Below are 23710 nucleotides of genomic sequence, written 5' to 3' on the forward strand. Positions count from 1 at the left end.
TCTCGAGAAACTCCGGACTCCCCGGATCTAATCAGCGGCCCCCGGAAATAAACAGCTACTTGTCACCGGAGGGGTTCTTTTATAACTCATGGTGAACTGTCGGAACTCCGTCTCGTCTCTCGTGTATTCCCGTGCAGTCTAATACATGTTGTCCTTTATTTATAGGCCCATAATGTTGTATTACATCCGTAGGCGATGGGCGCATGAATTTGTTTCGTACGCGGCCCAAACTCCGTTTTCACGTCATTTTTCCGACGGAATTTATGTCGACAAAATTATCATCGAAATACGCGACACGAAAAAAATACACCCAGCCGAAAATAGAAGCGTCGATTATGGTATTTTCAACGGAATAAATCACAACTCGGATAGAAATTATGCAAAACAGTTTCATGGCGATTGCTTCGTAACGGTCTTAAATACCTATTAGTGGTAGTTGTTTTATAACTCTGAAGTAACGATTTGGACTTAAATCGAGGATTTGCTGCTATTCAGAGCGTAATATTACCGCCGGTTTTTACTTCGTAAAATCTACAGTCGATTTATTTGATCGTGGACGTTTCATTCCACGTGACCTTCACCTGTCAGAATCAAATAAACCGACTGCAGCACATTCATAACACAGTGAACAGTGAAATTTTACGACTGGATTAGAGAGAGCTTGATTAAAATTGATATACTGCAAATGAAGTTGCTATTTCAGTTGCACATATCCGATACCTACAATACGTATCCCAGGATAAATCCTTGAAGTCCTGGAAACGCACGCTCTATTACGATATGCAGATATTGCCACGATATTGTACAGTTACGAGGAGGAAGCACAAATAGGAAAATATAGGTCTCGGAGACGTCGAAAAATTGAATTTATGTCAAACTAGATGTTGGGATTAATCATGAGAGACGGTAGAGTCACCGTCTCACGCGACATAGTTATTACCACTAATCATAAACGTAGGCAACTGTATATACACGGTTTTATGGCAGACAAACTAATAATGCGATCAGAGATCCAATTTTCATCAATAACGCTACAGACTAATCCAAATCAACGCTTTCAGCAAGTAGGTCATATTTTTTTGTGGAAGACTAACAAACAGTCTAGACGAGTATGATTAGTTTAGTTTTCGAAATTGTTATCTACCCACTGGGTGAATAATATTTGCTAGCAACTCAAAACTCAAAAGACTCAAAAGACATTTTACATTTTTGATTTGATCTAATCCAGTTGGGTTTTTTTTTAAATTTTGAAAATCGTGCCTGAAACCTGGCAAATAGCAAGGATCGACGTGAATTTTTCACCGCCGCCAATTTCGCCGATCCCGAAAAATCTACGATAATTTAATCAAGCTAGAACGTACGTGCGAGGCAAATGTAATTTTTCTAACGACCGCTCCGGTTGTACCCCGTATTATAAGTCAGATATATAAATATTCAATCAGTCAATCAATCCAATTACCTCGACGGCAGCATTCTCGTATTTATCGGTTCGCGAGGAAGTGCAACCGAATATATACATTTTTTTTCCAATCCGGGAACCGTCTATTCATTTACCACTTGGGCCGCCGCACCGCGGAGAAAATAAATTATTTATTTCCATTTCCGTCATGGAATTGCAAAATGGTAAAATTTAATTAAACGTCCATTCAGGTCGACTTCAACCAATACACGACCCATAATTGTGAGTTATTGTGAACATTAAAAATTCCCCCGTGTTCCATGGGAACAGTTATGAAACCTAATAAACCCAAATGAAACCTTTTCGACGTCGTACGTGGGACGTGTGCGGCCACGCTTTTGTACCGAACGAAAACAGGTCGGAGTCGATTTTTATTAATCGAAAAGTTTCCGGTAAAAATTGCTCCGGCGAAGAAAATTAAACGGTTATCGCGATAATTTAGTCCCGACTTGTTGATTTTAAAGGCGAGGGTCGACGCCGAACAAAGAACAAATATGAGACTTGGATCTCGTGCTTATTGTGTTTAAAAAGACGGCTGAATAGAGATCTCCGTGTCGGTGTCGGTGCCGACATTAACACTCTCCATTGATTACATTGTCTCAAAGGTTATGAAAACATTCGACTGACATTCAGCTAATAAAGCGATGTACGTGTATTGAAAGAAAGTATAAAAACAGGATATCGACATATTGATTTATCAAACTAAATGAAATTCGCATTCTATACATTTTATTCCGATATTTTCCTTTCGAAATATGTATGATTTTCATTCGGAAGCTGTCAACCAAATAACAATAATTTATAACCTTCACTCCTCCGCAAAGTGTTCCAAGCGCAGAATATCCATCGCACAAAACAATTTGTACCTACTTTACTGAATACTGAATTCTGAATTAATACAAATTTTGTTATGTTAAACAATGAAACGCAAAATAAATATTAACTGCACCATAAATAACGCTTGTCTGTTAAAACGTACACGTTGCAGTGTATTGTGTGTTGTATAATACAGTCCGTTCAAACAGTTTGGCTTTATTTTGAACATTTTATATTAAAGCTTGTCTGCATGACCAACGAAAGTCTTGCAAATCACGTACACTCTGTGGAATTGCTGGGGGCAAATGTGCTTTTTCCACACAACACAAATTGTAATAATTGTGGAAAAGATCATACAAGGACTCGTACAAGTTTGTAACATCAGCAGAGCTAACAGACGCGTTTTTGATTATTTAGAGGTGTGCAAATAGGATTGCACCGACGTTATTAATCGCACTCTATTTTGTGGACGCGAAACTACCAAACATTTTTATGACCACACTTGTTTGTTCATGTTGTTTACTATGGAAAATCGACTGTTAAGTAATCAGTGCAGTTGCATTATGCAAGCGTAAGAATGTAAATATAAATAGGAGGTGAGTGGTTCGCGTAATTTACAGCTGTCGATTAAAATTGTTCGATTAAAAGTGCCCAAATAATGTTGCAGACTAATATTTAACTTGTGTGATAGCGGTAAGAGGCGCCTTACGTTTTTATCTGTTTGTAAATAATGTCACAATTTGGATAGGGATTGTCTAGGAAATCAGATAACCGATTTCCAAAGAACTTGCTGCAACGGAAACAAGTAAAAAAGTACAAAAAGCAGCTCCAATGAACGTTGAATGCAACAGAAAACAGTTCAAAGTTGTTTCTTCGGGAAGTTAACATATCTGTGTTATCCGCTGAATTAAGAAAACGTCGAAAATGTCTCTCTGGCGGAGTAAAACGCAAAAATGTCATTTTTTTCTGTCCACGCATTTCAAGGTTACACCCACTTCTCTTCACATTTTTTCCTGTAAATTATCTAGCAACACTAAATGAACAGCAGTTCCTTGTTGTTTACCTGAAACGACTCCTGCCCCAAGGGGTGTACTCCGGCGCTCAACATTGCTCACTTGCGAAAATCAAAATGACGCCCCCATTTTTGACAGATTTGTTAGAAATGTCAGTTGGTACTGGCGCCAAAGCCGTCTTGATTTCACTGACTCATCGTAATTTTTTATTTAAAAATTCAGACCGACCCAAGTTTCTAAATATATTTATCAACTAGTTCTATCAATAGATCTTTAAAGTTGTGGGGTTTTCACAAATTCGTCGCAGTAATAAATTTTGTTTGGCATTTCTTGTACATCAGTCTGGGGTCACTGCACTCGCTCTCTTGACACCTCAACTACAAATATCCCGAACATTTCCATCTGGAAATTATTGGAATCGTGCAATTAATTAAATGGGGTTGTGTTCTGAGAGTTTAGACAAGGGCCTCTGCGCCTTTATGAAGCCGTGAGCATGCAGAGACCAAAGTGAAATTTTTCTCCCGCAAGTAATTAACATCTATTGCAGTATTGCACTCGAAAAGTAAAGTAAAAAGAATTCGTTAGTGTTCTACCCGAAGCAGGAAACACAACATTTAAATTTCATTAGATTATAGTGCCTTGATACTGTTGACTCGTTTCGCACAAATGTCACTACGCTAGTGTCACGGCAATTTGCGCTTGCGAATTTTCTTCAATATAATTTAAGTTTTCAATAGAGCTCATGTGTTTGGGTTACGAAATTCAACACTTTATTATCCTACAAGAAAATTGCGAGTGTGGAACTTATTTGACAGATCAAACATCAACGAGTTGAACAGAACAATCTACGATCGATCGCAGTACTGCAACAAATTCATGAATAATAAAAGTAAGTATTAATTTAAAATTGCAGTCTTCTTTGTTTTCCATAGCATTGTACAGTGTGATCAAGAATGACTGAGTCTGTTGGTAACAATGAAATTTGGCAAATTTGAGAATTAGTATAATCAAAGGTTAATTTTTGTAATAGCATAAACGTAACCGGCATAACCAAAAATGTTTTTAATGTCGTCTCAAGTTAAAAAATTCAGTCAGTGCGAATTACGAGACAAAAAACACTAGTACTTTTCAATTGTTTCATTACCAACAGACTCAGTCATTGTTGATTACGCGGTATATTTTTACTGTGTTTACGTAGAAAACTGAAGGAAAGGTAATTTTTTCAAATATTTTCTTAAATTTATCTGAAGCGCTATTCATTGTCTTGTAACGATAATGTTTCTTAATTTAAAATAAATTAATAAATACTAAACAAATAACACAAGTGTTTTAATCAGCAGCTACCTGTTAATAACAGTCAAACTGTCTTGGCAAAGCTACTGCGATGGTGTGCGTATTAAATGACAATTCTAGTTTTAATGTGTACAAATTGAGCGTTAATAAATAATTAATTGTACAACACATTTTCTCAAATACATACCTGAATAACTTACCTAGGCAACCAAACATCCTTCCACCTCTACCTAGACATATACGTACGAAGTCAAAGGGTAAATGTTTTAAATTAATAATGTTAGGTACCTGAAGCACACTCCTTGTTTCCAATTACAATACGATCCAACATTATCATGCAGAATAAAATGAATTTCTATTTTAAGGGCAAAGTATATTTATGCACCTCACTCTGACAGATGGAATACAAATAGCAACGACTTTTCGGTCACAGCACCCTACAATCCGGTGCGATTCTTGCTGACAGTTGCAAATTCTTACTTCTGAAAGTTAGTGAAAAAGAGTAAAAAACGTGAATTTATGAGGCGCAACTTTAATGATTTACTAAGAGAATCATGCGTCACTGGGTCCGCACTGTAAATAATGCAAGTACAAATTTAGAAGCAAAATTTTTAGATTATCACATTATCATTGTTGATATTATGAGGCATAAGAACAAATAATAATAACGCTATCCGCTTGAAATCGTGAATGTGGTGAAGTTTTGTTTAAAATAAAAATATAATGTGCTATATTTTTTTATTTGAAGTTTGACAGTAACGGTAGACTGGCAACGTTTTTCGGTCACAGCATCCTGCAATTTTAGCGCGTTTGTCTTGACAGTTGCAAATTATTAGTTGAAAAATTTGATAAAAAAGCAAAAGAAGATAAAATATGAGGTGCAATCTTGAGTTAATGAAAGAACCACCCGCTATGTTGTGTAGTTTGTCAGTACGTAGGCATAAATTTAAGAAGAGTAATTTTTCAAAAATTCTCATTTTAGATTTTATTTATAAACAGTGAAGTCTTTGTGTCTAAGTCAATATTGTTAATTTGTCTTGTGTTGTGTTGTGAAATAAAACATTTTTTCTGTTTCAGGGCAAATTGTATCGCGGTTAGATCTGACAGTTTGTAGTTTCGCCAGAACACCCAATGATCCAGCTCGCCAACAATTCGAAGAAAATGTTATTTTTCAATTTTACTGGAGCACCGTCGACCACTCCGGCCCTCGAGAGTCATAATCCCACGCCTTTTGTGTCACTTGCGCAATTAATGCAGTAGGGGCGCGACAAAATAAAACGTTTTTCTGTTGTAGGGGTAAATTGTATTGGGCGTTAGATTTGACAGTTACGAATACAAATAGCAACGTGTTTCGTGCGGGGCACCCTCGATTTGGGTCGTTGTGCCCCCGAGCGAAGCCCCGAGATCAAGCGTCGACGAGGCCGATTTGACTGATCGCAGTGGTGGTTTGGTTTTTTATTATTTGTCAGCTAACAGGTAAAAGGTGTGCATTCCTAGACGTGTATTAACTTCGCGCGGTGTCGGCAGCGTTCGGGGGCCGGCAGCCGCCGTCTGCCGGTCGCTGCGTTATTATTGGCCGAGTGGTAGTTTCGTGAGCGACGTTGCTTTGAATGTCGTTCGAAGTGTGTTCGCGAACTCGTGTGGTGCGTGCAGAAAACTCCGTTTGTTTGTGTTTGTGTTGGCCATCGTTTAGGATATTAATTAAGTTCTCGGATTATGTCCCCCCGCTAGCCAGTGAGTAGCCCCCTTGCGCCCCCCGCAGGTGTTTTCTGCTTTCCATGGGTGTGTAACCTACGCGTGTTGCTGCCCAGGTCCCCATGGAAAGCGGCAGCGGCGGTCGGGGCCCGTTCCAATTACCCCCCGATCGAATTTTCTTCCGCCGTATTGTTGCAACGCCGCGAGTTTTGTAAACACCGTCGAAGATTTTTGACCTCGAGAGTGGGCCGCCTGCGAGCCAGCTCTTCTCGCTTTGTCTCGGCCCCCGTTCTCGCTGCAAGAAACCGTCTTACCTCAACCCGTCTTGTTCCATAATTCGGGGGATTATCGTTGTTAACTAACCTCGTGTTTCTTGCAGGGAACGCTCGCAACTTGTCGAAGCCGAACCTATTCCCCCGTGCCGAAAGCTTTCAGATTTAAATAATTAGAAGGTATCAAGCGAAAGAAAAATGTGATAATGGTGTTTCGCTTTTGTGTTGTCACATTCGTGAATGCGAGGACCGACTTGTTTTATGGTAACTGCTCCCAGATCCACGCCGTAAAAATCACACGGCGTGTTTGTCAATTTTTACTTACCCTACTTGTTTACGTTTCCAGGGTTGGCAACGCTTTATTCACCCATTTTCTATTTTCGACTGTCAAAATTTCTGCCACCGACAAACATTTTCAAAATTCCGCTACGTAAATGCAGTTCACCTTTGCGGTTGCAACGGAATGTTGTGTTTGAATCGCTCGATTATGCCATAGATCACATTTTAACGACAATTATGACATTGACGACTTCAATAGTCGCTAGCTGGGCTTATTAACGCTTGCAAGTTTTGCAACGTCTCACACTGCATTCTATACCCCCGTTTCGAGTCAATACGAGTACATAAAAAAATACGCAACACTCGAACCCACTATTCATAATCTTAATCCTTATCGCAGAAATTCCGGCATTTTATTATCGGCACAAAAACTCACTCTATGGTAATTTATAGGTAAATACGTGGGGAGCTATAGGTTATGAATTGAACCATAAAAAAACTCGTAAAAACTCGATCCAAGTGTCTTACTTTCTCGCGTTTAAGTCGCTTTCGATGTCTCCAAAACTCACTTTTTGTCTTTTTTAATCAATTTGATCGATAATCTTGATCCAGCACAAATTCCAAATCGCTGAGACTCTTTCAAAAGAATTTCATTAAACTTCTTGTTATTGCCTCCAAATATGTATGATTCAACCGTGACTATTTAATTTGAGTCACGGCGAAGAGGACCAACAGATTATTAAGCCACACCGGTACCAATTTGCAAATTTTCGCCTCGATAACTGAAAAATCTGCACTAAAATTCCAAATTTTTTGTCCCAATTAATTTATAATTGGAACTAGTGTTTAGTAAGAAATTATCAGTGAAAAATCCCACTTATGCAAATTTTATTCCTTTGGTAATCTCTTTATCGCCATAACTTTTCTGTTTATGTATGTAAAATATTGATTTTATCTTAATAAAATTCATATCAGGAGTGAAGTTCTCTTTTACAGTGTTTACACACCTCTATACCTCGTTGGTTTAGGTCTGGGTTGAAAATTACACTTTCTTAGATTATAACAAATCTTTCATTTCCAGACATTTCATTTTGTTAGGTTTTTACTGCGAAGGTGTTAAAACAGTGACACTTCCGTGGTGCAAACCGGTTCAAATCTTGGACACGTGACCGGAGTATGCAATTTTAAAGGTCACGTGTCCATCTAGTTAGTACGCCATGTGTCATAATTTTTTGTTTAAATTGTGACCCGATGAGTCACAAGGAGTGGGGTTTTGACCGTTCGGTTTATTTAAGACATAATAAAAGCCCAGGAAATAAAATAGACATAAACTGGTTTAAAAATAAATAGTGCAATCAGCAAGTGATAATCCCGACAGATAAAATTTCCATAATCCACCACACCTAACTATGTAGTTTGTTTTTAATTTTTCCTGGTCCTTTTGTAGCACCGTCCAGTGTCACGTTTCGCCCGATAAGATTTCTTTTTAAGTAAACAAACACCGAACAGTACACTGCAGAACAAGATGTGTGCAGGGGTCAAAGTCCACGCTTTTGCAAATACAATCCGCATCTCTGATTGCACCGTTAGAAAAAAACTCGTCTGGCACTGTTCAACTATAAGTAAAGCTGATTTCCTCGGCTTATCTCAAATTATATAGTGGATTAAGTAAGAGTTAAATAAGTATTACGTACAAGAATTTCCACCCCTTTAAAGCTGCTCCATAATTCACGGTGCAAATTGTATCTTCAGACCGAAATAAGAAAAGTTTAGGGAATGTGTTCGCGAAGCGAGGGATTTGACCCCCGAGTGTGTTTTGTCATGTTTGGTAAGCGTGTCGCGGGTGTTTCTTAATATATTCAAAGTGGTTTAATTGAAAGTTGGAAGTGGAGGGGTGAAAGGTGACAAGAATCGGTTGGAAGTCTAGATTTTTCGCGTGTTCCGCAACGTTTCGTACTCGCAATTCGTCCACCATCAAAATTTTCCTTTTCTTTCAAATTTTGCGCTGGGAGCAACGCAGCTCTCCAATCAGTGCACTATCAACTTGTTGATTTTTATGCCAACAGAAGTATTATCTTGTCACTGAGTTCTTTTACTCTCTATAAATCTTTAATCGAGACGTTCAGAGTAATTAAACGCAGATCTATATCTTGGGTTGGAGGTCGGCGAAGATGATGCGGGTATTTAAGCAACTGCGCCAACGAATAAACGCGTTCAAGGTTTCAATTTGACAAGAATGCAACTGGAAGGGGCCTAGGTGGATGATTTTCAACCCTCGTGTACTTTTTTCATCGGATGTGTTAGCGGGGTGGGTTTTATCACCCTTTGATCTGTTCCTTCCGCGTATTCGCGATTTTTATCCCATTGTTTTGTGCCCTCCTCCAGGCATTAACTGATCGACTTTTGCTGTACAGGCTGTTCCGTAGATGTGGCTCCAAAAACATCTTTTTCTTATGTTATTTTTTACTTTCATTTTACCTAAAATAAAAGAAAGTCATGCCCATAAGCATCTTTATTAAATACTTATCACAATAATAGTAATAACACAAGCCTGCACTGATTTCGATGTTTGCATAAAATTGACAGTTTTTGAACAATTTCGACCCCCTGATTACGAAAATGATTTTGGTTTTGCGCTATCACGTCTAGTTTTTTCACAAATCGTTTTTTCTTAAAATTGAAATGTTCACCTAGAATGAATGAATTATTTCAAAATTTCGATATTGTAATATCGGACAACAATATGGAGGATATTCGAAATTTCCTTGTTTTATTTGCGAGTGGGACTGCCGGGCACGAGACAAGCATTGGACTCAAAAGAAGTGACTTTTAAGAACTAGACTTGTACCGGGAAGCAATAATAAAAAATAATTTAGTTGTATCCTAAAAAAGTAGTATTAGGTACCACCAATGCATATCAAACTTTGTTTGATGAAGCAATTTGTAAAGCCTCTTGATAAAAATGGACAATGTTTCAAGTATTAATGTACAAAGTTACCAGATCTCTCCAATGCCAAATGAAAAGAGGTTAGGACCCCAAATAAGATCTTTGTACAAAGGTAATGATTTTCAAAATTCTATGAATGTTGTTGAAAGGAATGCCTGGATGGTATTTAAGAACGTCATAGGAAAATTGCTTGGAAATCACAAAGATGAAGACTACGAAAATATTGTAAGAATCATGTTTAAAAATTTTCACATCTTGGGATGTAATATGAGTTTGAAAGTGAATTTCCTCTTTTTGCACTTAAATCTTTTTCCTAAAAATCTTGGTGCTGTCAGCGAGGAACAAGAGGAACGTCTTGACCATGATATAAAACAAATGGAGTGGTGATATCAAGGAAGATGGAGCGTATCAATGATGGTAGACTTTTGCTGGATGTTACAGCGCGATGTACCCAAAAAAAAAAAATACAGCAGGCAATCAATTCAAAGAAGTTTCCTCACAAAGCGTTAAAGATGCCATTCTCATAAGGAATAAAAAATTTAGTTAGATTATTAACCAAGAATTATTATAAACATCTTATTTTCCTAAATAAATTGCTTAATTTTTTTTTGTTAATTGTGAAAAAACCTGACGTGATACAAAAAAATGAATTGTATTTTTGTAATCAGGGCTCCAATGTTATACAAAATCAGTTATCAAAATCAAAACATCGATTAAAAAGTTTTATTTTGCAGGCCTGTGTAATTAATACATAATAGAAAAACCTTAAGGTATTGTTCGCAAATTTTTTAACATGGAGTCAAGCGACATTGGAAGTGATGTTACATAATACAATTTATATCACTTGATATGTAATAATCCGTACTGATAAATTGTTGGATGCGGTATCATTGGGTGTGTTGTGGATCAGAGCACAAAAATGTCTACTCTCGAGAATTTAAATTTGTTGCACAACTCTTCCTCTCGATTATCTATCTGATCCTAGATAACAACTTTGATTAGCGTCGAGATAATCGCACAAACTGTAATTAATCTCATATCCTAAATGAATCATTTCTATATTTTTTGCGTTATCTCTGCTTTTATTATGTAAGTTGATGTCCTGTTTTTTCTGTTGACGAGACACCCCGTTAGTTTAAGTGACAGTCAATCTGTCCAACATCTAGTGATTTATGCATCTTAGGTTGGCATTTAGAACCGATTCTGGTAAATTATTAATCGGCTGGGTATCCCCGAACGGTTCCAGTCTTGAATGGCACTTCATGACGTATTAAAGTCTTCGACGGGCCCTCGCTTACCCATGCAGAGATACAATACCAAGTCCAAGTGTTGGTTTGAGGGTGACACGACTGTAAATGCAAATAGCCACCTGAATGTGTACGGGATTTTAGGTACGAAGCCGTTTTATAATGGAGACACGCCGGAAGCTAAATTCTACCATGTATTATTTCAGTGCGAAAGACGAACGGTCCGTGCGCCATTGTCCGTTTCTATTTATTGCAATTGCATATTCAGTTATGGCTTTGTATTAAACTGCACAGTTCGAGGCGCAGATCCACGCTTTCCATTGTATAAAATTTCAATATTAGCCTTGTGTGTGAGCGGTGGTACCGCCGGTATCGATGCGTCGGTATTGTCTCTTGGTGAAGAGGACCGGGCGCCAACCTTGGTCACAGTGATCTCACTGTGACACTATTTTTCCCCATTTGATTAAAATAGCACAGTAGTTTGTTTAATTTAATGACGCATCGCTTTATATAGGCTCATTGACGAATGAATGCGGTGTGACCCACACCGGGATTATCAACTCGAGTTTATTTACAACCGGAATTTATTTTAATTAATAATTGTTTACGGGCTGCAAACGTCAAGGATGAACACTGTTTGCACGAGCGAATCACATTTCGAACAAGGATTTAGCGCTGACATAATTTCCGACATGTTTCGACCTGTTCTGGCTTCGTGGTGGTTTTCTAGACCGAAACCAGCGCAGAATTACATTGTTCATAGTACTGAGTCGGGAAGTAGGGAATCAGCAGCCAGATTTGGCCGGGTCAAGGTCACACCGGTTGGGTCTTCACTTTTATGAATGGACCACGAAGGTTGCGATTTGCAATTCATATCTTCCAGAGGTCTGTCATTCGATTGACAGTCAACGTTTCTTGTGGCCATGGAGTTTTCTATTGACGGTACTTCGTCAGACATCTCTGTTACAAAATTTTGGTTTCCACAGTAGAGTCCAATTCTTCAAACTTCAACTGTTGACAAGCTGTAGCTCGAGTACTAACTAAAGATTTTATTTTTCCAAATTGTTACTGTATTTTCAAAGAAAACATTTTTTTGAAAAATAAAAATGTGTAAATCTTTCACCTTTGTTTTTATCGTTAACCTCATTCTCCAAACACCAGGAAAATTTTGTAAAACTCCCTTCAAAAAGAAATACATTTTCCAAAATTTAACCTTGAAGTCAGTGGAGTTCGACACCTCTGTTACACATTTTCAAAATTTTGGTTTCCACAGGAGAGTCAAATTCTTCAGAACATTTGAGAAGCTATAGATGTCAACTAACTACTAAACAAAGATCTATTTTTTTAAATTGTTGCGGGGTTTTAAAAAAAAAAGTTTTTTTTAAGAAATAATAAAGATATGTAATTCTTCGACCGTTGTTTTGCTGGTCAAACCATCCTCAAGCCCTTTTTGAAATTTTTCTAAAACTTCTTTTAAAAGATTTTTTCCACAAAATTTGACGTTGAAGTGATCAAAACTTCCCTGACCCCGAGACCGTCCCCTAATCTTTGTACTTTGCGTTTCTCTAGTTCGCTTTTTGAATTTTTATGAATGATAACCCGCATCAGAAGCATTGAAGGAAAATGTTTTGTTGTCAGGTCGCTACTAGTAAATTCTCAAGAAATGGCTGGTAGCTCCCGGTTTTAAGACTTTGCGGTTGCGGTATCGATTTGGTCGTTTGAAAGACAATTTTTCCGTGATGGTAAATTTGCGGTTTTATGGACTAGGAGATTAGAAGTATATTTGTTTAGGTCCAGACTTCGCCAGTAGCGTCTCTGTCTGATCAGAGAAAGACCAGCGCCAATCGAAACCTGCCTGGAATGCTGAAAAACACCGAAAAGAGGGAAGAAAACTTGGTCCTGCATAATTTATTATCCATCTGCGTGTATAATTATTTGATAACCGTGCTCGTCATTCACATTCGCCGTAATTTACTTTTTATCAAGAGTTTTATGCGAGTTTTAATTAATTATAATAAAAATTAATGCAGCAATGTTTGGAGACCCGCTTCACTCATTATATCATAATGATGAGATAATAAGAATTTTGAATGAAAAGATACATCACGATAAAGATCACAAATGTCACGGGTCCGTTTAAAACGGAATTTTATTACATAGGCAACGTATAAATTTTTTACTTATCACGATCCATAATAAAGGTCACGGGAGGTTAGAACTTATAACATAAAAATGATTTAAAAGCGCAACGGATACGAAGCACTTCTTTAAAAATGATTTAAAAGCGCAACGGATACGAAGCACTTCTTTGTCCATTTATATTTGTTCGATTTGTGACAATAAATTCGTCCAGATTGGAAACATTCGCTGGGAGTTGATTAGCCTGGCGCAAAATTTTTCGCGAGTTTGGAATAGCTGACGCGGCGTTCCACAAACAAATTTCTGTTTCATCGTCCACAAATAAATTCCGCGACGAACTATTGTTTCTCCGAGTCCAATATGTTTCACTTAGGGAAAAATCGAAGAAGAAACTGATCAGCAGTTTTGTGTGGGATGTCACCAGATAGATAAAGCAATCACCTTGCATTGAGATAAATATGTCTGAAAGGAAACAAATTGTATGTGTGCGTACGTGGAAACACTCTCATTTAGTATCCGGAGTAATCATGAGTTTTCCCCCAGACGTGAAATAATCCCGACGTCGTGAAAATATCTGTCCGGTTTCATCGTGCGTGAGAAGAATTTTCCAATCCACTTGTAACTAATACTTTGTGTCACAGCTGACAAATTTATTATTTCGTCTTTTTGCTCACAGATTGAATTACGTGGAGGAGTAGTTTGATGGACATCCGTTCCTCCGGAGCGGAAACGCCACAGCGAATAAGAATTTTGACCACTTAAGAATTTAATATCTCCGTAAGGGAAAAGAAAGCGCTTTTAACTCTTCTAGTCGCGGTATTCAAACAGAGACTTGACTCCGGGGGAAAACATCGTTATGCTAACACCGCCAGACGAAATGTTATCCTCGCATTATTTACTGCAGCGTTAGATTAGGAGCGTAAATTTATGGATCACGAACTTCAGAATCAGTATTAAAGACGTTGGGCTAAATTATTACTGTCGGAGCAGTTGCATGTTCTCCGTTGTATCGGAAATATAAATAACTAAACAGCCTGCAAAGCTATACAACTTTTATCATCCATAATTCCATCTCCAGGTCAACGACTCCGTTCTCTGCAGCGGACGTATTGACATCACCTGCATCGCAGGCCACTTAAAACCACCTTTACGTGCGTTTATTATGCAAGTCGAAATGGATTTTTCTCGCAATTAGACGCTGCACCGAATTCACGACGAATCGATAGACCTGAGAACCGAACACATGCAGAATCCATTTCGGCAATTACAATCCAGGGCTAAAGCTGCTTTTCTTACCGGAATTTGATGGGTGAATAAGGACGGCATTAATTATCGCGGAATCCTGCAGATGCTCAGGATTTTTGAGGTCCTGGATGTGTGACACTTCAAGATGTTCGATATGTGCATTATAGGAAGAAGGCTTTTATGCATGCACCATCAGGGGCGAACTCGATAGAGTGGACGAAGACTCGGCAGTTACGAGTCCTACTTTTGGAAGAGTTGGGTCAAGGATTGGCTGCTAGTGCGACAGGTCTAAGGTTTTAAACGCCGTCTGTTGCGCCGCATCCGTTTTATGATCCATTTAGTGTCAGAATGTCTGTTGTAGCGACGATCTCGTGCCATCCGCAATCATAGCGTTTTAATAAAAACTTTTATGTCGGAGAGTTTCGTTTAAAAATTTGACCGGTGACTTTGTTTCAGTTTGTTGGGATCGGTGCAAGTCCAAAGATAAATCGTGAAAAAAGACCGGAATGGAAATGCAGCCGATACGTTGTGCTGTTTCATTGTTGTGACAGAATAATTGATGAATTTTGGACCGGAGCGTTATTCAATGCACAGTACGTGGCCGCAAAAACTGCCGAACTTAGACCCGGTTCAAGTGGAAGAGTTTAATTAGAGCGACCTTGAGGGCCAATAAAGATCCACCGAAATTACCTCCGAGCTTTTAAAATAATGAATTCAGGCCGAGTCACAATGGACATAAATAATGAAATAGCGGAGTTGATCCAAACAATTGTTCGAAGATAAAACGCGACTGCAGGAAGTAAAGTCGCGCCGCACAATGTGTTTTCAATCAAACGGAATATTGTGAAATATTTTGCAGCGATTCGTAGTCGCCTGATTGATCGAGTTTTCGGCAAGTTTTTAAACGAACATAATTGGCATTCGCCTAGTCCCGGATTGTTGCTTTTGTTCTCTTTGACTTCCAGACTCTTCTCCGTTGGAGCTGGATGGCGCGGCGGTGATTTTCACACCGGTTTGAATTCCGAATTTTGTTGGAGACGTACGAAACATTACAATACACTTAGTACAGTGGGGCTACACATGCTTAATGCGACACTGAGTGCACCTACAAAATACATTACGTTTGAAAGCCTTATCCTCTTTCCCATGCATATTTTGAACAGAAACAAACGAATGCTCCATATTGAATCCCCTTTTCTGCACTCGGATCTGTTTTTCTGGTGAGCTTTCGTTAAAGCTTCTTAGGTGGAGGCGCCCTTATGAAATATGAGACACGTGTACAATCTGGCTTCAAGATTATGAATGTCTGTTCTTTTCAGCCACCTTAATTGAAAGTCTCATTTTTCAGGAACTGGCTAACGGATCACGTCCGAACGAGCACTCGTAGTGCCAAGTTAGCAACATAGTTTCCCGGGAAGATTTCCGACAGCACAACCAATGTAACTAAGATTAGTTCGGGAAAGGGACCGCGACAAAGATTCTCGTTTATGATTAAAGTTCGCCCCTTCTAAGCTGATACATTGTGTTGCATCGCGCATTTTTATCACTGGAAATGGGTCCGATTCGGTGTTGTCTCCTCTTCGGATTTATGAGCAATAAACCGGTGTAATCAGGTGGAGTAAGAGCGGGTCCACCTCTAGGAGTTGCTTTCGAAAAAAGAGCAAGCACCGCTTATGACCAATAAGCAAGCACAAAGTTCACTTAACTGTAGTTTTCATTGTTCGCAATTCGCTTCATTAGTCGTTATCGTCATAAATAATGTTAATAAAATTATCGTCGATAAATGGAGGCAGTGGCGTGCGTGCACGTCCAAGGTTGCACCCAATTCGCTTCACTTCTTCAATGAATTTCATAGCGTCGTTTGAAGCCTAATTTAATGCTGCAGCTTCAGTGTAGCGAGTTCGCCCACGCTTTAACGGAAATCTGAACAATTTCCAGCCCACCAGCACATGTTCAGCTCCGGGATGCACGAAGAACGTCTAATGTTACAAGAAACATTAAGATTTCGAACAGATTGCTCGGAGAAAAAGTGACGGAATAATTATCCCGTGGTGTTTTTCTTTGCGTCTAATTTGTGGACGCATAGGTATAAAAGCCCCAAACAACACCGTTTATCGTCAATTAATTATAATTAATTGAATATAAACGCGAATTGTGAATGTTTGATGTGTGCCAGTGCTAATAATTAGGCGTAAATTCCGGGCCAGATCCTCGTTAATTAGTAAGGTCATAGAGCGATCCCGGAGCTCGTTTGATGTGCAGAAGAAGTGGTGGCGCCCCCTCAAAAATACAAAATTGCCGTATCCTTTGACTCCGCAAGCAAACATCCCCGACATTGCACCAGATTTGCATCCCGGAACTGGCGGTGGAAACGTGCGTTTTTCTTTCGTTTAGAAATCGTGCGATAACCCCCATTAGCCGCTTTTAAAGAAGTTGCGAATTATGTCAAAGTTGCACGCAATAAGCAAACGCGGAGGTGGTATTTACGACGTCTAAACAGCAGGTGCGATGTAATTTCGTCGATCGGAGAAACCATCATCGAAATGAAAATTGCTTCTAATTTGTTTAATCAGGGTGGGGGTCTTCTAGGTGATGGTGGAGGGCGCAAGATATGTTTTGTTTTCCCGGCAAGATTTATCGCGTGGTGCAGTCACAAACCGTTGAGTTTTACGCAAAAGACTTGGGCCTCGAGTTGTGGAAAAAGTCGGCGAAATTAACGATTTAAGGAAATGAAACGCAATTCTGCGAAAAAGAAAACTAATTTAGTTACTTGCGTTGACAGTTTTGTGTTCTGAAGTAATATTTGCCCCGACTGGTGGGATTTTCATTTTGGCTGAGTAATCAGCGAATGTCAATAAAATAGTGGAGACAGACTATTATTTGATCTATCAACACGTTAGAGAACAAAGTTGCATTGTAATGGGTGTGCAAACGTACTGTCACCACCGGCAACCCTGCAATGGGACTGACACGTGCGAGATATCCTCTACCAAATTCGCTATTTGGGTTTCTCAAGGGAGACAAACAGTCAGAAGGGATTGTAAATTTTTCTTCAGCTCCGGCACAATTGGGTTGAATTATGCGGCAGATCTTGTTGAGGAGAAGGGTACACAACAGGAACACGCTTCGCCTCTATGTTAATTAAAAGTGAGCAGTGTTGTAATTTTGCGTGTTGGGCTTAGGAAGGGTCTTTATTTTACTAATTCATTTATAATACTTACCTGCAGGAGCACTTTGCCGTTAATTAATTCAGAGGGCAGCGGTCAAAATTCCAAGCTGAAGTTTTGTCGTCTAGTAATTTTTTCTTGTAGTTCCTTGTCTTGGCACGTATTCGGCCTTAATAACAATATTTCACGGCCCATAAAAATTGCAAATGAAGAGATATTTCACGTCGTGTGGGAGGAACAGTCGCCATAATTCAGTGTCCCGATTGAGTTTTGATCAGGTGGCGACGGAGGCGAGTTTAAGCATCCCGAAATATTTATTTAAACATAAAGGAAGAAATATTGAAGACGTAGCGAATGTATCTGGAAAGCAATTTATGTTCGACTGAAAAAGAAATTGGGGTAAAATTGAATACCAGTAATTTGGCGATGAACAAATTCAATTCCACATGTTCCTTCGAACCGGCTTATTTTCCGTTTCCCGCTCCGGGAACTCCGGCGATATTTTTATTTATTACGCATGTACAGCAGACGGCTTAAAAATCGCTCTGCCCCATTCATATTACGCGGCGCTATCGCTAAACTCCCAAAGAACATTTATTTTTACGTTTTGCAATTCAACAGTTTATCTAGTGTCATTCTGCCGAAAGTTAATTTTGTAAATGGCGTCTCTCCGTTCGTGTTACTGCGAAATCCAGTTGTTCTACATGGTTTATTATTATTCTTGCCTGCATGTCGAGTAATCTCGAAGAAGGGGTTTTTACCGTTGCGACCGTCTTGTAACACGTCATTTATCTCGGGAAACTGGGAAAAGCTCGCAAGGAGCCAATAACAGACCGAGTCTTGGAGTGGCGCGACTCTTCTCGAGTGGAGAGCTCGCCGAACACGTCGATAAACAAATTTTTCCACCTAATCATTTAATAACGTTTCATTTTGTTGCTTCCAGCTGACCGGACGTAACGACTCCACCAATTAAATGTAAAATAAACGTACACGCCAAAAATACGAATTGTATCCTCATAATTGGATTTTTTACGGCGAAATAAAAGTCTTTGCAAAAGTTGTACACATCAAAGCATAATTAAATTAGAGTGCGGCTCTGCATTTCGCTCGCATACAAATGGATCACTTTCAAAGTTTTTATCGCCGCTTCCACGACTATAATTTAATAGATGCACCTCAAATTATTATCTGCCCAGGGAAAATACACCGAGGTTTAATCTGTTTAACCATTAGTTTACACATGCAAAATTTTATGGATTATTCTCTTTGCCCGGACAGGCTAGTTAAAGGGGTAGATGAATCTCGGTGGCGCGTCACTCCAAATTACCATAAATACTGTCACAACAAATTTTTACCGTTTATTTCTCGTTTTTCATCTTCGGAATCTCTAGGTTCAGACGCCTTTCAAAGCGTTTCCCATCTGGGGTCTTTGTTGACCCGAGTCTCCCAAAGTTCTGAAGAAAAACAACACGATTTGAATTACCCGTCAACATTTGTTATAGTTAACAACAGCTTTGTTTACCAAAAACTGCAAACTCGCTGGGGGCACGAATAGACCCCAGATAGGTAACTTGTTACAAACATTAATCTGATTTTTTTTATAGTTTCAAATACGTTTTTTCGTCTGACAAAAACCAAACCAGTTTTGTTTTGCTTTGATGTGCACTTGGTTTAAAGAATTGACAGTCTTTTGTTTGGTTTGTACAAAGTGCTTTCTCTGGACTCGGAACACAACTTTCGACCCATAATATCATATTCCTGAAATTTTTTGAGTGAAACACTCGTTTGAAATAATCTAAGTAATAATGGGTCAAACGAGACCCTTGAAGAACAAGATGAAAATCTGCTCTGGCAGGTGGCGAGAGTCAATCTAAACCATCATCTATAATCTAGGAAAGTAAAATCTGGACTGTAAAGAAGACAACCGTCCAATCGAAGGCAAAAACAACAGTTGGTAGAAAAATTATACTGGATTTTCTTCACTCAAAGAATCAGAATGAATCGGTTCGAATTTTTGTAAATCTCTTGAAATGTTGCAAGCCGCAGATTCAGTAGGAATTAAGGATTGGAAGATTTTCTTACTTTACTAATTTGAGAAACAATCAGAAATTTCTTCAGAAGAAGTATGTAATAGATGGCTCATTGTTTTTCTTTTGGATGTTCTAACTGCAGAGAAATGTGGGGATTTCAAGGTCCATACGTGGACCAAAATGTTTGCGGTGGGGTCGCGTCCATCTTGTTGAGCTTTTGTAGTGCACTTCATCCCTGTCAGTTCTACAAAGTTGCCACGCGTTAATTTACCTTGGATAATCTGGGAATCCGCGTAAATTGAGCTGGTGTGAAATCACTTTAGAATGACGTCTATTGTGAAGGAGCTCCACGTAACATCAAGCCAAGATCATTTTACGCAGAGCAGATTCTGCCGCTTCCTTCAATTATTATTCCCGCTAACACATGTTGTCAAGCACCTAACTGGTTTGTTTATTCCTGTCTGGTTCCCATTTTAGTGCGGAGCCGACCCTGGAAGGGAGACACTATGTATTCCCAAATAGTGTTTATCTGGTTCGGCGTTGTTTATTCCAGCGAAGAATATTACCTGGAGGCTACAGTCCCGGATGAATTTTTTCGACCCGGTCCGTACCCCTAATTAAACAAATTGTTTGGATTATTGATTAATATATCCGGTTCGGCCTGTTCGGTGTGTTATTTTAAAGCGTGAATTGTACAACTTCCGAAAACAGACGCAAAATGTTTCCGGTGTCGAACATTATAATTAATTAGTTAGTCGACTGACTCCTGCACATGGAGCCAGACGAGTGCACTAATAGATCTGTATTTAGATGTTCCCCAGCTCGCGGGCTTATCAAAACAGATTATTTTAAATTAAAGGGGTTAATAACGCGAATATAATGAGATTTTCTCACATGTTTGCGTTTAATTGAGCCAAGTCTAATTATATTTTTTGAACGACGAGCTACCTTTATAAATTTGAAAACAATACAGACAAGGTAAAAAGCACCTAAAAAGAATTTTCAAAACAAAGGATCTTGTTAAAAGCTATTGTGTGTCAAAAGCAAAAGAAAGCTTTCTTTTCAGCCGCTTTGTTTTCACAGTCATGTGATTACGTGCGTGTTGTGTCACATCATTTTGGACTTTCATAAACTAATCTCACTAAAATAATTTTTCACCAGTAACCAGATACCACATACACACATTTTTTCTAGTTTTATTCGCACTGTAAACACAGTCACAACGTGAATTGTAATTAGCGTAGTGGCGTTTATACCAGCGATAAATTAGTTAAATTAATTACCCACAAATTCGAACGGGGTATTATTTTTAATGCGGTTTTTTGGGGTTGAAAACCGACAAGTTTTAAAATACACTATCGATCCATCTCTTCACACGCTCGGTGATTCTGAACGATAATTGAACCAGACATGTTACTAATGAAGTGGAATTTTATCAGTTAAACAGGCTGTACTAGCACAGTCACCAGGAATGTTCCTTTTAAGTGATGGTGATAATAATTGTTCTTGGGGGAGCAGGCGCGTTCGACAAGAGCGGAAATTAAATTTCGAACAATATGATCCGACCATGTGGACAGATAAATGGCAAGCTCAGAAGCAACAAACGGAAAAGAAAGCAAAGTAACAAAGCTGACTCGAGTTGTTTTGTAACCGGGTCGAAAAATTCGAAAGGAAGATAATGACAAAATGATCACAACAAGCAGAGATGAAAGAGTATTTAAAGAGCTTGGAAAAGCAGGAGTATCGACGAGTGAGCTTTGTACATCGGAGGGAAAGAACGGAAAATTATGAAATAATTAATTTCACGGGATAATGATTGAAGAAAGATTTGAACAGATGCAGGACGAGTAGGTGCGAGGAGTAGTGGAACAAGGAAATGTTTAATTTAGAATGTGAGATGGCGGATAAGAAAAACTTGTTGACATCTTGATGAATTGAATTAGGGTTGGCAAAATATGGGTCGCAACATAATGACTCCACAACTCCAAACGAATTAATACAATTGATGAATTAGTCTGAATCCGGCGAACGTCATCCTGCAGAGAATCTGCGTAGTAGCATTTTTGTGGAAAGTTGTGAGTTAATTTAATTCATGCAATTTGAATAACAAGTCGGGTTCAACTGATTGTACGCCAAAATTCACAAGCACACTCATATACATGCAAATTATAACACCGAACACACTATCAAAACTTTGATAAATATTTTAACAAAATAACGTTGTTCGAGCGTGAGACACTCGACAGTTTACCGGTAATTATTTGGAAAACCTGAAAATTTCTACTTCTGACGTCAGCCCACGCCAAGGCTTCGTTTACGCGACTCGTAACAATATTCTAACGCAAACAAGTAGGACGAGTACGTAGGTTTTATTTATTTGTATAAGACAATGGCAGATTTATTCAAGTGAAGAAAAAATTGGCCCGTTTGCGATTCCTCAAGTTCAAACTCGCCAACGTCGATTTAAAAGTGGCTCAGTCTCCGGGCGAGCCCAGTTCACACCGGGAAACGTCCGGCGTGCGGTGCGACGAAGCGCACAACAATCAATATTAGCATCCGACGCCGGTTGATTGTCGTGAACTTTACGAGCACGGTGTGAAAAGTTTACAACTTAATGAATTACTTACCATATCTGGTTTGCACACTTTTAATGTTTTTTCTTGTTCCAGGCAACAGATGAAGAGGTTTACCTTCAGCCTAGACGATATGGTAGCCTTGACGCGGCGCAGTAAATCAAAGGTAAAACATTGAAGATGTCTTTTGACACAGGTGCGAAGTAAATAATATGGAAAAAGTCGACAGCTGAGGGTTTAGTTGTGTATTTTAACGAGGGTGGTGCGGTAAGTGCGAATATTAAATGGGGAGGACCGGATTATAAACTGTAGGGTTATTGTCACAAGCTCGGTCACAACAGTCTTCATAAACGGCACAATTTGAGTTCGTTTTGTGTCAATATTGAACCGCGTTAACAATTCACGAGCGGGTCGTAGGAAATTTGCGATTTTTACGACTCCCCTCTTTCCGAATTAAAATTAATTATCTTTGAACAGCACTCGTGATATATTAATGCGATCGTCAAACACTTGGCATTGTTTGTTTGACGAATTATAAACGCAGGAGCAGACCGTGTTAAGGTAAACATAAATAAATTCTCTAATTTTCCTTGCGTGTATATACAGCTGTAAACAAATCGTATAAACAGTAAAATCTCGAAATTATTAATTTACATTTAGAAATTTTACTGGCGCTGCACTTGTACCCCCAGCTAATTAGACCTTCCATAAATACGCATTAACCGCAACCACTTTTGCCCAAGTTCATTCCAGGAGGAACGACTGACCGGTGCGGCGTTACCGTTGCGGACGCATGCGCCCGTGTGAACGGCATTTTACGAGTGAGTTGCGTAACCTGTGCGGACCGCAGTCTGTGATTACAACTATTACGGCTACATTACATGGCTAGATTACATTTGGGATGTGTTTAAGCTCCGGCGACATGAGCGACATTCGAATTAGCCGTGATTACGCCAGTACACGTTGCACTTTGGTGCACACAATTTAAAGTGACTTGTCACTGAATCAAGAACAAATTAACGACTTTTGCCAAATTAACGAGGCGGTCGAGGTTGCGGTCAGGCCGACGTTAAATATGAAAGATAATGTGTGATGCCCCCTTAACTCGTTAGGGGTTGTAAATTCAAAAAGGGTCTTCCATCTAAAATTTACGCCGCATGCAATGTTAATCACATCAAGGCGAGACCTTATGTTTGCTTAGTAGCCATTATTATTAATTGGATATGGAGAAAGGAAGCAGTTTAAGGTGGATTTTGTTGATTTTGAGATGGGGTCGATTTTTCGGGGTCGCCACCTCTGCAAATAATTATTTTCAGATGACTAACACATCCTCAAAAATTAATGGGTCCGCGGGGAGGCACTCCGGAGTTCATTAACGTTTTGCTTTCGTTATGAAATGGCCCACTCGGACTGCATTATGTAGCACCTTCTGATCCGCCTTTTTCATTAATTCAAGCCACTCCATTATTAATTACGCCGAAAGTTTTGTGTTGATGTGTGCCCACCGAAATGAGCTTTATCACTCCATTAACTGT

General features: G+C 39.0%; 1 protein-coding gene and 1 long non-coding RNA gene across 7 annotated transcripts in view; one reads left to right on the plus strand and one right to left on the minus strand.

Annotated features, from left to right (window-relative positions):
- Nucleotides 1-2931: 2931 nt before the first annotated feature.
- On the minus strand, nucleotides 2932-4455 carry LOC138135315 (uncharacterized). Its single transcript, XR_011160934.1, has 2 exons — nucleotides 3339-4455; nucleotides 2932-3299 (listed from the first exon to the last, which is right to left on the minus strand). It is a non-coding gene; the product is annotated as an uncharacterized lncRNA (long non-coding RNA).
- A 1684-nt stretch (nucleotides 4456-6139) lies between these two features.
- kug (kugelei) overlaps nucleotides 6140-23710 on the plus strand; it is a 166239-nt gene continuing 148668 nt past the window's right edge. For 4 of the 6 annotated variants that reach the window (XM_069053719.1, XM_069053720.1, XM_069053721.1 and 1 more), the window contains exons 1-2: nucleotides 6142-6315; nucleotides 22272-22341. The gene's annotated coding sequence lies outside the window, so the exon portion shown is untranslated. Of the gene's footprint in view, nucleotides 6316-22271; nucleotides 22342-23710 lie in introns of all 6 variants that reach the window. The other 2 variants (XM_069053724.1, XM_069053723.1) reach the window with 2 other exon arrangements.

This window comes from Tenebrio molitor, chromosome 7 (assembly GCF_963966145.1).
Source record: "Tenebrio molitor chromosome 7, icTenMoli1.1, whole genome shotgun sequence".
Lineage (NCBI taxonomy): Eukaryota > Metazoa > Arthropoda > Insecta > Coleoptera > Tenebrionidae > Tenebrio > Tenebrio molitor.